A 14,542-nucleotide genomic window follows, 5' to 3' on the forward strand; every position below is an offset into this window, starting at 1 on the left:
GATATCAGGAGGCGCTACTTCACGGTCAGGGCGGCAAGGATCTGGAACCAACTTCCAAGAGAACTGGTACAGGTTCCTACCCTGGGGGTTTTTAAGAGGAGGCTAGATGAACATCTTGCTGGGGTCATTTGACCCCAGTACTCTTTCCTGCCATGGCAGGGGGTCGAACTAGATGATCTACTCAGGTCCCTTCTGACCCTAGAAACTATGAAACTAAGACAGGCAAAACGTGGAAAAAGAAAGGATTAATCATATGCTATTTTACAAATAGGGAAGTGAGATATTCTGTAACCATAAACGACTCAGTAAAGGGCATACAAATAGTCTGTAGCAGAGTCAGGAACTGAAACTTCAACATTTCCAAAATCTCAGCCTGAAGTCTCATCAACAAGACTTGTACTTCTCATTCATTTTGTGCCAGATGCACTGCTTCTGGGTAATCACCTTCTGTCGTCATTGTGACATGCATGTGATAGGGCTTTTGCTCCTACAAGAAATTAAATATACTGATGGGAATACTGTTGGCAAAGGAGTTCACTACAGTAGGGGTGTCAAAGATAGGGCCCATGAAACCACAATACCTATCAACTAATGCCAGCCCCAAACAGGGCCAGTCTGGGGTCACCAACCACCACCACATACCAGATCCAGGACCTCCCTTGGGTGGTCTGGGATACAGCTGCATGAAATGCCCATTCCAGCCAGTCCAGGACCTCTTAGGGATCAGTAGCCACATGCCACTTGTATCCAGATGCAACCAGAGCAGGTGCCATAAGCAGCGCAGTCTCAGACGGGCCAGAGTGACCATGGAAACTGGACCTGGCATGTGGGGGGGGTCAGTGGGCCTGATCTGGCCCATGGGCTGGCCCCACTCCATCTATCCAGCCTGTGGACCAGTTCCAGGCTACCCAAGTTTGACACCCCTACCCTATGGCCTGTGGGTGAAGAATGACTGGAGTTAATACAATGGTACACCCTTTGCTCGAGCTATATCAGCCAGGAATGCATCAGCAGCATCTTGTGGTCAATTCTATTCAGTCAGTAAAAAGTAGAGTACTATGGGGATTGAAACAGGTCCCTTCCGACCCTAGAAACTATGAAACAGATTCTACCTTCGCTGCCAGGAAGAGATCCCCTCCTTTTGAAGCAGTGACAGGCTTCTTGCTGCGACCCATTTTGTTCACCCCTTAAAGATTCAAAGTTAAATACCCCAGCACTGAGAAGAAACAATAGTCACAAGAAAGTATAATAATGCTTTACAACGTTCTTACAGAGAAATTAATTTTGTTTGATAAAAAACACACAAAGATCTAATTACTCTGTTAACTTCAAGGGAAAGGCCATGCTAGTTCAGGAACAATTTCGCTGAATTTTTAAGGGATATGAAGCTAGTGACTGAGATACAAATGATATAAAAGGTTCTGTGTGGAGAAAAGATATGAGAAACCATAGGCTATAGCTCAGACAAAACTCACATGCTCCTGTTGCTTATCTAAAAATCAACCCTGTTACACCTAATTTATTCCTGTGGAAAAGGTTATGACTGTGGAGCAGTGATAAGCAACCACAACAGAAAGTAAGAGGTATGTTCTGTGTATTTTCTGTCTGTGCCGCACCCGTGTATTATTTTTAACCTTGTAATTTATTGTACCCGTTAAAATTTAAACGGCAGACCAGACTCAATGACCTCATTCTTATACAGGCCTTTATTAATAAAAGTGGGGGAATAAAGAAAAAGCCCCCTCCTAATTTTTATATTACAAACGTCTGGCAGGAATTCATTCATTAATTCTCTCTATATATTTTTTAAATTATGCAAGAATATTTATCTATATATAGTTTTATAAAGTTTACAGGAGACTGGCAGACCTGTAAAAAAGGTCTACCTGGCTTAGTCGAATGTGATTTGAGGAAAAAAAAAGCTTTCCCTGACAGCTATTTTGTGACCTATTTGGTGGCATCCATTCACAGTTGTCAAGGTGGTATCAAGTCCTAGAGTGCACTTCGGCTACTCTGTAAGGCCCAGATAGCCCAGTAGAACCATCAAGAGCTAAAAGAGGATGGGACCCAGCAGAGGCTCCAGCTGGTGAAACAGGTGACTGGAAACTGAGGTTGGGGATTTCTCCACTGGTTTCCAATCTGCTTCCATTGCCAGATTAGGGCTGTATTACTCACTCTGAAAGCTATATTCTAGGCCAGGAGTCAGGTAAATGAATGGTCACTTTTACTGATAAGATAGCTGCATAATCTCAGTGAAGCTAAGAAAACCCAAATGAAGCCCAGAGGAATTAGAGTTGAGGGCTTTTAGTAGAGGAGATCTGACTATGGACTTAGGTTACATACCCATCTGGCAGAATAAAGCCGAGCAGACTTCTCATGCCCCCCACCAAAGCCTGCAAGACCTTGGTTCTAGGTGCATGTGTGCAAGTACCTTGGAATGGTGTGCCAGGTACTTCTACTGCCACCAGCGCAGGTGTAAACTGCATGGGTATTCTTATCGTTAGAGATCCTACACTAATTCATGGGAAGGAGTATTTTTGTATATAGCTGTATACTAATGTTAAAAGCACAGGCATATAGGTTTTAGATCGTCTGGAAAAGGCAGTGTCTTCTAAAATTGTGTACACTTTCCCCCAACTGAGACCTGTAGGTGCTAGTGTAACAAACTGCAGTTCTGTCACTAGCAACATCAACAAAAAATTTCAGTCTGCATTTGGCTGAAGATGAGAGCAAACAGGATCACCTCTCTAAAGCTGGAGCAAGCCCTGAAATATGTCTACATCAGTTCATGACCCTAAAATAAATTATGCTTTAAAAAACAAAAAAGCAACCTACACAACCACTAGCTATTTAGACTTGTGGTTGTAGCAGGAAGATTTTTCTTGTGATGCATCACAGCAGATGAAATAAGCACTTATTTCTAAGTGTCATGGAGAACTGAAAATTAAACTAAAATAAGGCAAGAAAAATACATATTATGGTAACAAGGGAAACACTACCCAGGTGGACTAACAGAAACTGCTTTACATCCTGTAGTAAAGGATTGAAAGGCAACAAATACATCAGTGTTGTAAAGAGCTGTCTGAAAGATTACAAGGGTTCCCTGATCAGACTCGATTATAAATCTAACAGGAGCCAGCCTTCTGGTATATATCTGACCCTCCTGTATCTACCCATTTCCTTGCTCATTACTGCCAACATCCATGAATATTTTGTCTTGGTAGAGATGGGTCAGTGAGGCCTTAATAACATATTAATTCTGATGACCAAACTGTACAGCTAAATGTGTTCATACTAGATTAGACCTCGTATTACTTTTTTCTATTTAAGGCTCAATATTGTTCCCATTACAGTCACGTGAAAGACTGAAAGCTCTGCCCCTTTCCAAATGGCGTTGGAAGTGTTGGTGATCTCTGGTCATGACTAGGCTCTTTGTAAGGAGCCTTGGATAACAAACAGCACCTTAGAAAACTCTGTGGCCAACTTGGCTTCCTTTTAGCAGTAGCTACACTTTAGCTTCTTCTGTAAGTTTGAAATAAAGTTTTAAATGTTCTATCTTCTTTGCAACATTGAAAGAGGTAGGGAGAAACAGACCATTGTGACAAATCATAAGCATTTACACAACTGTTTCAACAGAAATGCTAGTAACAACAGTCTGTCAGTTGTAACAAAAGTGAAAGTGTGTCCCAGGAGCAAATTCATTTTGAGGCAATGGCATGCTATTGTATGCCTCAAACATCCCCTCTCTATACCATGTTGAACAACTACACTGTGCTCTTGTGAATTGTCTACGCATACCAGTCCTGTTCATTCAGGGCACGTTACACATTGTCTGAGTGAGGTTTTCCTGTCTGTTCACAATGCAGGACTTGTAAATCTAACAGTATTTTTTGTGACATATTCATTTGTAGGTTCTTCCAATGCTCTGGTAAGCATCATTGTTAACACTGGAAAAAGTATATATTAATATTCCATTGTTTAAGCGTGTCAGCTGCACTATGTAAATCACAGTGAAAAATAATGAACCAATTTTGAGAGAATCAACCTTATGGATATTTTTTCTCTAACCATGGTAAGTCATTATCAAATGGCTTTCTGTTCCACAACCATGATTTTTTTTTTGTGGGGGGCGTTCCTTCTTTTTTTTAAATGAATGCATCTATAACAACTCTACCACAGTTCAACTGCACAACAGACATCACAGAATCCCACACACTGTCATTAAAAACCAGATATTTAAAAGTTATTATGGCTTTTCAATTCTTCACAATAAACAATTTCATTCAAACTCATAACTATGCCGGTTACATGTTAGGCTGCCCCAAACACCCGTCATTTCATGTTAGCTTCATGAAAAGGAACAATCTGCCCAATATATATTTATATTTATATATATTTATATGTTGGGCAGATTGTTCCTTTTCACAAAGCTCTCTAATTCTGCCATTCTTACGCGTATTGAGCAGCAACGTAGAACAAGCAGGCAGTCCCACCAACCAGCACATTCAGGCACTGCCCACCAAAACAAAAGATAACAAGATTAAATCCAAAATATATGTTGGCTAGTAGAAGGTTTAAAAACTTGAAATTAAAAAGTAACAAATGTTTGTACCTCAGTCAATCAGAAAACTAGAAAATGCCCTTTTACTAAGAGCAAACCACAATCTGCTATGCTTGTTCACGATGAGGTAACCTACTCCTCAGATTAATTCCACTGAAATCAATGGGCCTATTCCCAGATTATGATAGTATAGAATTTAGATAAGGGCATCAGTAGGGACCTACTCAATTCACAATTTCATGGAAATCCAGAAATCAGGCATTGTCCATGAACTTGGACAACGTCTGCAAAATCCACAAAAGAAACGCTTACTAAAAATAAAATGCTGGCTCCTCAGTGGGAGCCAGCAGTTCCCAAGGCCACTGCGGCTTGCCTACATAGTATGCCAGGGGTAAGGGTGGTTGCCAGCATGAAGAGGAGCTGTAAAGATGGTTGCTGCCCCCCCTCACCTCTCGCTGATGATTGGCTGGAGAAGGCTGCCTGTCATGCAATCCCACCCCTCTCCAATCAGCGGTGGGGTGGGGCTGCAGATAGCTCTCTTGGCCAATCAGCAGTGAGGAGCAGGACAGCATGATGGAAAGCCCACTTAACTAATCAGCAGTGAGGGGCAGGGCCACTGGGGCCCTTGGCCAGTCAGAGGCATGGGGGGGACCCTGCTACGATAAGCCCATGAAAAAGGTGGCTGGCCCTGTGATCTGCCTACCTCCTCGATTTGGGTAGGTCTCTCGGCATAAGAATCCAGACCCACATAAGCCCGAGGTATGAAAGCTTATTAAGGATGCTAATAAAGATAACTAAATTATTCTGATTAATTTCAAGATTGACATTCAAAACTTAATAGGTTGACACTCAAAACTTTTAGGATTTCTTCCCAAAACTAGGCCAGCCAAGTTTAAAAAGATTTAAAGGAACTAGATCAAAAGTTTTGGTATTTTAAACATGGTTCCTAGAAATCCTAATATCAGGGTCTACATGTTTGTGCCCTCAAAAAGGCCAATCTTATGCACATCATGGATAGTTCAGACATACAACGATGAAACAGCAAATTAAAAATGACAGTGCTTCAGAGTAAAGGCCAGTCCTCTCAGAAATTTCCTAATGGAATAACCCATTTTAATTTTCTTCTTGAATGAACCACACAGACACAATTACTAGGTTATTTTTGTTCCTCAATGTGATAAAAGCCTCACTGCCTGAAATGCTTGCAGCTACGTGGGACAAAGCACTAAAAATATATAATGCAGGGAAATAATCCTGTATTTAGACAGAGGCAGGGATTGGGTTACTTTAATATGCCTTCCCACTTCTACGTTTTGTGATTCTTCACAGTCCTTATCCATTCAGTCAATCATCTAAGGCAATGGGAAATCACATGAAAGATAGCTACTTACTAGTAACCCTACACCCCTGCAGGGCTGGGTCTACGCTAGTTTGTTTCCTTTAAAATGACACTGCCAATACCAAAGTCTGCTTGCAGATGTTAAAAAAGAAAAAGTAGCACTTTACATTAAACTTGGCACATTTGAGCCAACCCCAGCACATGCCCAAAAGAGTGCGTTAGGTGAACCCAGATTGCCTGACGTTTGTACAGATTGGGTGCTTTAGTGGGACTTTTATCTAATAGCTGATTGAATCTATACAAACGCTATGGAGCCAGGTTGAAGTAACCCATTACTTCTAGTAAAGTGTGGTTTTTTGTTTGTTTGTTTTTTAACATCTGCAAGTAGCCATACTGTCTAACTAGGACACCAAATACTCTCAGAGAGATGGTCATAATGTCAGCAATATTATTGTGATCTTTCACTTGCCATTGTAGCAATTAAATTTTTGGATGCATCATGAGCTTTTCATGAAAACCTTCAATGTCAGGTTCCAACCCTTCTGTCTAACTTCATAGTCAGTTATGTATGTTCCAGTGCTCATCCACCTTTGTCAGCCATGGATTTCTGGAGATTCATTAAATGATTTCAGAAATAAGGAAAAGTTTTAATAAAAGAATGAATGCTGGTACAAGATATTTGTGCAAGTCATGGCAGGTAGGAAAGAGAGAGTTGCGTCAGGAATGCAAAGCTGTTCTAGTTAAGACGTCCTCATCACCTTGTTCCAAAAATAGTATTTTTTCCTGCTGTCTTCTCGTGGGAAGGAGTAACTTGGCAAAAATTTAGTTGCTAGCCCTACGTGAATGGCCTTCTTAAACGGAGTATGGACAAACTCTTCTTTCTAGATTATTAAGTTCATCAACCTTCATCAGAAGCTGACAGAGACTGGTGTACTGCATAGAGGGAAACAGGATGAACACTTTCATCGTTGAGTGGTTTTCCAACACTATTAATGAGAAGTCTAATATAAAGAGAACCACTTAGTTCTGAAATTCATTCTTCCCAATTTCTCCTCCTGAATCAAACTACTGCCTCTTACAGCAGCACTCACACCCAATTCGGCATCAAAATTACAATTAGAAAAACCCAGAGGAAACAATCTGCATCAGACTGCAGCTCTTCTAACCACCACTTATGTACAACAGTGGAAGAAACAAAACATCTGAACTAGTCTGAAGGAAACTCTTCTGGAATCCACACCCAGGTCTGTGGGAGGGCTCTTAAAATACACAAATTGTAATTCAGTTTACCAGCTGCAGTTAAAACAAAAAAAGGAAACTGATGTAATTTTAAAATTAAAAGAAAGAACAACTAAAGCTATTTTCACATTATACTATTTTAAAGCTATTTGTTAAGCTTTGTTAAATGTGGACAAGGCCCTAATAGCAGTCGGCGCCTGTTGTGCAGTCTTCTTAGACAGCCTGCCTTTTTAGGAAGCTGCAGAGTAGACTGAAATGTCACAAATACTATTCTAACACTAATATAAAGCCTGACTTACTGGCAACTACCACAAGTGAGCTAAGAGTTTATTTCAGAGATTGTGCTTCAGCCAGGAACTCAACCAAACATGACAGTTTTTTAGCACATTTTTTCTATCCACTTTTTCACTATGGTTGGTGTTAAAGCCCTGAATCTGAACCTGACCCCTGTTACTGCTGTTCACAGCCTGGCAGAAGGATTACATTCACATTATGTAAAACATGTCAGTAAAAGAATCTGGTGTCAGTAAAAAAGATTGCAGATTGTCAGTAATTTTTTTTGGTGGGGGGGAAGGCTTGCCAACCCTTCTTGCAGGACTTGGGTGATGGATTACCTTTCCAAATCTAAATGTTATCCAGGAATTACACAATATTGCCCTGGCAGAAGGATGGGTAGGACTGTAGTCTGACTTCCTGTCAGATTTGTTCCTCAGTTCCTTCTCTGAAAAAGAACAAAACTCAGCATTTTCTAACCTCATCCAAGCGTTCTGATTACAGGTTGTGAGATGTTCTTATACTGAGATGATGAGGACCAAAGACAGAGATCATTCAAAGATGATGAAACTACAGGGACAGAATAAGAGATCATTTCTTAAATATTTCAGTTTAATTGAAAGAGGGAGAGAGGTATAGGGATTTTTACTACACTTGAGTTGGTGAAATTGAGTCATAACCATCAATATACACCTTGGTGAATTTTTTTGGCAGCCTCCCTGTTGTTAGGTTGTTAAGACAGTAGTAAGTAGCTTATTTTTACAGTATTTTTCCAAAACATGCTAAAATTTGCTAAGACTATTGAAATCAGTATGGAATAACAGCAAGCAGTACAGCTGTTAAGGAAAAAAAAAAAAAGGATGGAAAATACAGACTGTTAGAAAATTGGGGGGGGGCTGTATGAATCATAAGGAGGAACAGTAAAACAAATCCAGAACAACTATTTATTCCACCTACTAGTGCTCTACACTAATCAGGCTAAGACGAGGTTGGTATAAGATGACCACTTAGAACATGGGTGGGCAATTATTTCAGCTGGAGGGCCACATACCTTTTGCTGAGAGGTTGAGTGCTGCAAGCGTAACCCCACCCCTTGACAGGTGTCCTGTCCTGATCACCAGGGATCCTGGTTGTCTCTGATGACAAAAATCTGCAACTTTTGGATTAAAGAAAGTAACCCAAAATCCACATTTTTCATGATTAAAAAGAAATATAAAACGATGTTTCATTTTAATCATGGAAAAATATACATATATCTATATATATAGTGGTGTTTCATTTTAATCATAGAAAAAAGTGAATTTTGGGATACTATTTTAAATCCAAAAATTGGGGATTTCTTTTTTAAATAAGAGAAAACCAGGATACCTACTGATTGCCATCTTGGGACTGAAAGTCCCTTCCCTAACCTCTGACACTTGCCACTGGAAGTCCCTCCCCTTGCCCCCAGAACTACTCTGTGGAAAAGACTTATTGGATGAGGAACGAAGGTGGTGGGATGCGACACCAAAAGAGAAACGCGGTGAAAGTGAAACTGTGGTAGGCAGAGCTGCTGCAGGTAAAGGCGAAAAGGAAAAAAAGTGGGCAAGCCCAAAGGAGCTGGGACTGGCTCCCATGTCAGCATGGGCATGCTTTATAATAACATGCCAGGACTGATTGGTTGACCACACTCCTGGGGCTTGAATAAAAGACCTGGCGGAAGACAAGCAGGGGGGACTGGAAGTGGAGTCTCCAACCGGCCCGGAGGGGCCAGAGCTAACAGGCAGTTCCAGCGAGGGGACCTGGTGGTTACCCCAGGAAGGGGTCTCCATGAGAATGCAGGGCCAGAGAGTGCCCAAAGATTTACTTACAGGGTCAACATGGGTGGAGGAGGTCTGCAGTGAAGACTGGAGTCCTGCAGGACCCAGCAGTACCAGGATCCAGACACATCTGACAGGCAGCAAGTACCAACCCCAGGGAAGAGGTGACGTGCCAGGGGATGGAACAGTGCTGGACGACGTATAGATGGAGAAAAGGGGACTGTAGGAGGTGCTCAGGATAAAAACACCACCTCCATCCTGCAGCCATAAAATTCCAAGAACCAGAGCACTGAGAAGGTACAGGACATCAACCTCGACAACATAGGTGACAACATCGTGGTTGGCAATAGGTCGGGTGTAGGGGAGGTGAAGCCCCACAAAAGAGGAACAGTGGGAACAACCAAGGGAAGGCACCAGAGGAGGCGGAACTAAATATCGTCCTCCGAATCTGAAAATAATCATCAAAGATGTGGCAGATGAGGCCACCTGGGGAACTGACCTGAAGTCACCCCAATAATCAAACTGTTCATTCCTAAGAACAATGGCGAGGCTCAAGAGGAACCCACATATGCGATGCCCAAGGGAGAGACACAGAAGACTACACACTCCTTTTGGGAAGGGGGTTTGCCAGCTAGGAACTGGAGAAAAAAGAATCGTATACTAAAAATTAAACATCTACTGTAACATATTTTAATCTCAAAAAATATTTTTCTCCTGATTTATGTGCGTTTGCATAGCGTATATTGAGGTGATTACATAATAGCTCAAATAAAGTCTTACTTCTGTATATTGTGTGCAGGTGAGGGGGCAGGTTGTGGGGGGAAGGTGTGGAGTGTGTGTAGGGGGTGTGGAGGAGTGTGTGGAGGGTGTGGAGGAGTGTGTGGATGGGTATAGGATTTGTGGGGGGCTATGTGGGTGGGCATGGGGTTTGTGAAGGGATGTAGGGCCCCCTGCCACACCCCCTCCCACCCATGGCACACAGGCCCTACTGCCGTCAGCAGCAGCAGCAGGCAGCAATGGGCCGTTGGGCATTCAGAGCCCCCAGTGGTACGTGGCTCCAGCTGAGTCCCAGGGGCTGCACATAGTGGCACGGAGCCCATCTGGCCTAGCCCACTGGCACACCCCTTCAAACCAGACCAGGCTGGCTCTGTGCCAGCATGTGGGGCTCACAGCACTACAGGCAGGAGCAACATGCCAATGGGCTGGGCCAGCTCCATGCTTCCATGTGGGGCTTCCAGCACTCCAGTGGCATGGAGCCAGCCCAGCCCAATGGCGTGCAACTCCGAGTGGCTCCTGGTCCACGTGCCATCGGGTTGGGCAGGCTCTGTGTTGCCACACAGGATGCCAGCACCATAGCCAGGAGCGCGTGCCACTAGGCCAGGACAGGTGGGCTCCGTGCCTCCACATGTGACCCCCCGCTGGAGTACTAGAAGCCCATGTGGAAGCATGGAGCTGGCCTGGCCCAGCCCAAAGGTGTGCGGCTCCCGCCTACAGTGCCAGGAGCCCCATGTGGTGGCACAGAGCCAGCCTGGTCTGGTCCCAAGGTGTGTGCCAGCAAGTTGAGCCAGCTCCCTGCCACCGTGTGCAGCCCCCGAAACTCAGCCGGATCCACACACCACTGGGGGGGCTCTGCCTGACCTGGGCCATGAGTGCCCCAAAGGCCCGCTGCCTGTTGCTGCCGCCAGTGGTGGAGGCTTTGTGCATGAGAGTGGGCAGGGGACCCATACCCCACCACTTCCCATCCAACCCCACCCACAAACCTCACACCCACCCACACACAGGTGCACCATCAGGCTGGGTGGGCTCCCTGCTGTCACATGCAGCTCCTGGCACTGCAGGCAGAAGCTCTTCTCCCCACTCACCAGATATCAAGCACAATGGCGCATGACTGGATGCCTCCACATGGGGCTTCCAACTAGAGTGCCAAAAGCCCTACAGAGGTAGAGGCACAGAGCCTGCCCGGTCCGACAGCACGCGAGCTCTGAAAGCCAAATAGAATAACCTGGCAGGATGGATCCAGCCTAAGGGCCATACTTTTCCCACCCCTGACTCAGAACATACATAAGTAAAGTTACATTTTAAAATTCTCTCCAACTCTGGGGCAGCTGGGGGCCACACATCACATTGGCCACAGATCCAGAGCTCACCCGCTGCGTAGTAAAACCACCCCCTGCAGAGCTGACCCAAGCAGGGTGCAGGGCCCCACCCCTGCCCTGATCCCATGTGCCCTGGACCCAAAGAAGCTGCTGCTGCCATTGGCAGCGGTGGTGCTAGAGGGGGGCAGAGTAGTGAGTGGCCAGATGTGAAGCCAGTGGTGGCAGCACGGAGTTCCCATGGCCACTCCACCCACCTCTGCAGGGCCCCCCAAAGCATGGTACCTGGGGCAGTCACCCCAATTTCCTGCCCCCCAGAGCAGCCCTGACCCCCTGGCTCTCCCCTCACCATATGGGCTGCCAAGTATCCTCCCCCACTGCATACAGTCTTCCCCCCTCTCCCAACCATGCTCATAATGGGGACAGCCCTCTCCCTGCAGCACAGACGGCTCAACTTCCCGTGAAGCCAGGAGTGGAAGGGGTGCTGCACACATACACGGAGAGCTGGAATGGGTGGAGCCAGGATGCCCAGCATGCCCATACCTCCCATCACATGCAAAGTACAGGCAAGCTGTTAAGACACCTTCCCAGTGCAGGTTGACCTGTACCCCCTTCTTCCCCTCCCTGCCCTTTCCCATTGCATGCAATGTATAAGCAACTCTTCCCCCACACAGGAAAGGTAGCTTGGCTCCCCATGTACAGCAAGGATGGGGTGGGAATGGGTGGAGCTGGACTGCCCAGTGTCCCCCTCCACCATGCGCATGACATGGGCAGCCTGGCTTCCCCCACCGCTCAGCTACATGGGCTGCATCCACCCACAGTACAGGTAGCTCAGCTCTCCCCTACCATCACTGAGCGTGTGCACTACCCACCTGCAGTGGGGACAGCCCAGTTTTGCCACACAGATCAGACACTGAAGCTCCCTCTCAGCCATCACAGAAGGAGCACATGGGGGAGAGGGAGGGGTGGGAGCTGGGCAGGAACCTACAGGCCACATGCATCTCCTGAAGGGCTAACATGCAGCCCACACGCTGCCAGTTGGAGAGCCCTGAGCTATGGGATTTTTCTGAAGAATGACAGGCAGAAGAGGAGCAAAAAGGTCTAACCTTGAGACCCAAGTCTTCCAGTCAACCAAGGATGACCAGCGTCACTATCAAGGGAGAAGTGTAGGTAGTGGAACTCCTGGTTAATACATCAGCAGAGCATGCCTGACAGCAGAGGGCAGATGGCCCTGCTGAGGGCTTGTGACAGGGAGGATGTTAATGTTTCACTAAGGAACAGGAAGGACATCAGTGCTATTTTGTCGGGGGTCAGAGTGGCTGTACAATTCATAAGGGAACTAGAACAGGAGATGTTAAGCAGAGAATAGGGACTGGACATGAGACTGCTAAACTGCATTGTAGAAAAGAACTTCAAATGCTATTAAGGCAATGGATAGAAAATGGGTGCTAAATAGGTCAGATAGAAGGGCAAGAGAGGATGACACAACAAGAAGGCTATAAGGAAAACCAGGGGAACTATAAGAAAAGAGACAAGAAATAGGAGGATAAACAATCTGGCTGGCTGCTGGCCAGACCTCATACAATAAGTATGGACTTGGAGGAGGCTCGGGAATGGTAGTGACGTGATGTTTAGCTGGAGGAAAAAAAAACAGGATGGAAGAGGAGTTGGACCGAGACAGGGAAATCTTGATTAAAATAATAACATTTTGGGAGAGCAACTAACATTTGCTAAGTTCTAGGGGGAAAAAAATATTTTTTTCGATTCAGTGACTCTCGTTTCCTTACCAAACCTGCAGCAGTTTTATAACAAAGACTTCAAAGTACTTGTTTGTTCCCATTCTAAGAGCAAAAGTCCTCCAGTAACATGGCTGACCAAAGAGCTGTGCCACGACTAGTGCTGCATGACCTCTGCCAGTTTGCACCTGGAAGCAGTCCAAAGAAAAGGGGTCACTGATGAAAACCAACATGCTTGCAGACAGAAGAACTCGAGTCTGAGCAGTAAAGACAGTAGATGGGGGTGGGGGAGGTTGAGTTTCAATGGGGCTCCAAACCTGGGTTCCCAAATGCCTTCCATGGCATGGAACGTGGCTCAGTAGAGAAACCAGTCTTCCTCCCCCTCCCCACCACCCCATGTAACATCCTTGCGATTAACATAGCAATTGTTGACACAGAAATTGAGAAAACAGAAGAAAGTACCCTGCAAGCATGGACCACATGTTAGGGATCTGTGGGTCTGAATGTAGAAAGAGATAAGTGTTTGGCTACAGCAGCTGCAATTGTTAAAATATAGACAAGCAAAATCCCCAGAACCATTGTAAAGAGTTGCTGTTATTACCATATGCCAGTTAGAGAAAAAAAAAAACCCCACATGGTTGTCTCAACTTTGGAAGTGATGTGGGGTCACTCATTTCTGCAGCTACTGCCTCTTTCTTAAATACAGGGTTAAAGCCTTTTTAATATTCCGTGGGCTATCTTCTCGTTGACTGCCTCCGGGGGGCATTTTCGGAATTGTCAGGCTCTGACTGTAAAACAGGGAGAAGGACTTTTAAAACAAAGCCATGTATAACATAACCTTGCAGGGGGGTTGTTCTGTTACGCAATGAATTTGAAAGCATTGCAACAATATTCTTCTTCCTGAAACCTAACAAAATCAAACAATAAAAGAAAGCAAGCAAGCCTAACTGAGAAGCAGCTGAATATGCAGCTGTGACACTAATTGGCACCTGAAGACGCACCATGCCATCCTGGGCTAAAATTAAATGGAAGGAAAGTAAACCCCAGTATCTCTTAGAGGGGCAAGATAGAGAGTTTCCAAAGAACGTTTCAATGTCCAGGCCAAAACCCACACAAGTACAACGAGCTGGCATGGCCCTCAAATACAAACAGAAACTAGACATCCATAAGGAAAACAAATGTCATTGCCCCAGAGGCTGGATCTCCTACGATGCCCCATCACCAACTCCCTGAACACAGAGGCAAGCAAAACAGCTCCCAGAAGCTGTTGCCCTTCCCCGTCCTTGCTAAATCTAAGAAAAATTCTTCCTTTAGAAAGAGTCTGCTGCATAGGACTAAAGCAGCACCAACTTCTGCCTGGGAATTTGGACATTACCGAGTTTGTTTCAAGAATGGCATGCTGCACAAGTGCCTGATCTCCAGCCCCTGCCTCCTTAACTGAGCTGTGACAGTAAAGAGCTGCTACTGAGAAGCTTTTCTGAGCTTCTGGGAGAAAGACGGAT

The sequence above is a fragment of the Crocodylus porosus genome, unplaced genomic scaffold (assembly GCF_001723895.1).
Source record: "Crocodylus porosus isolate Cpor-Errol unplaced genomic scaffold, CroPor_comp1, whole genome shotgun sequence".
NCBI lineage: Eukaryota > Metazoa > Chordata > Crocodylia > Crocodylidae > Crocodylus > Crocodylus porosus.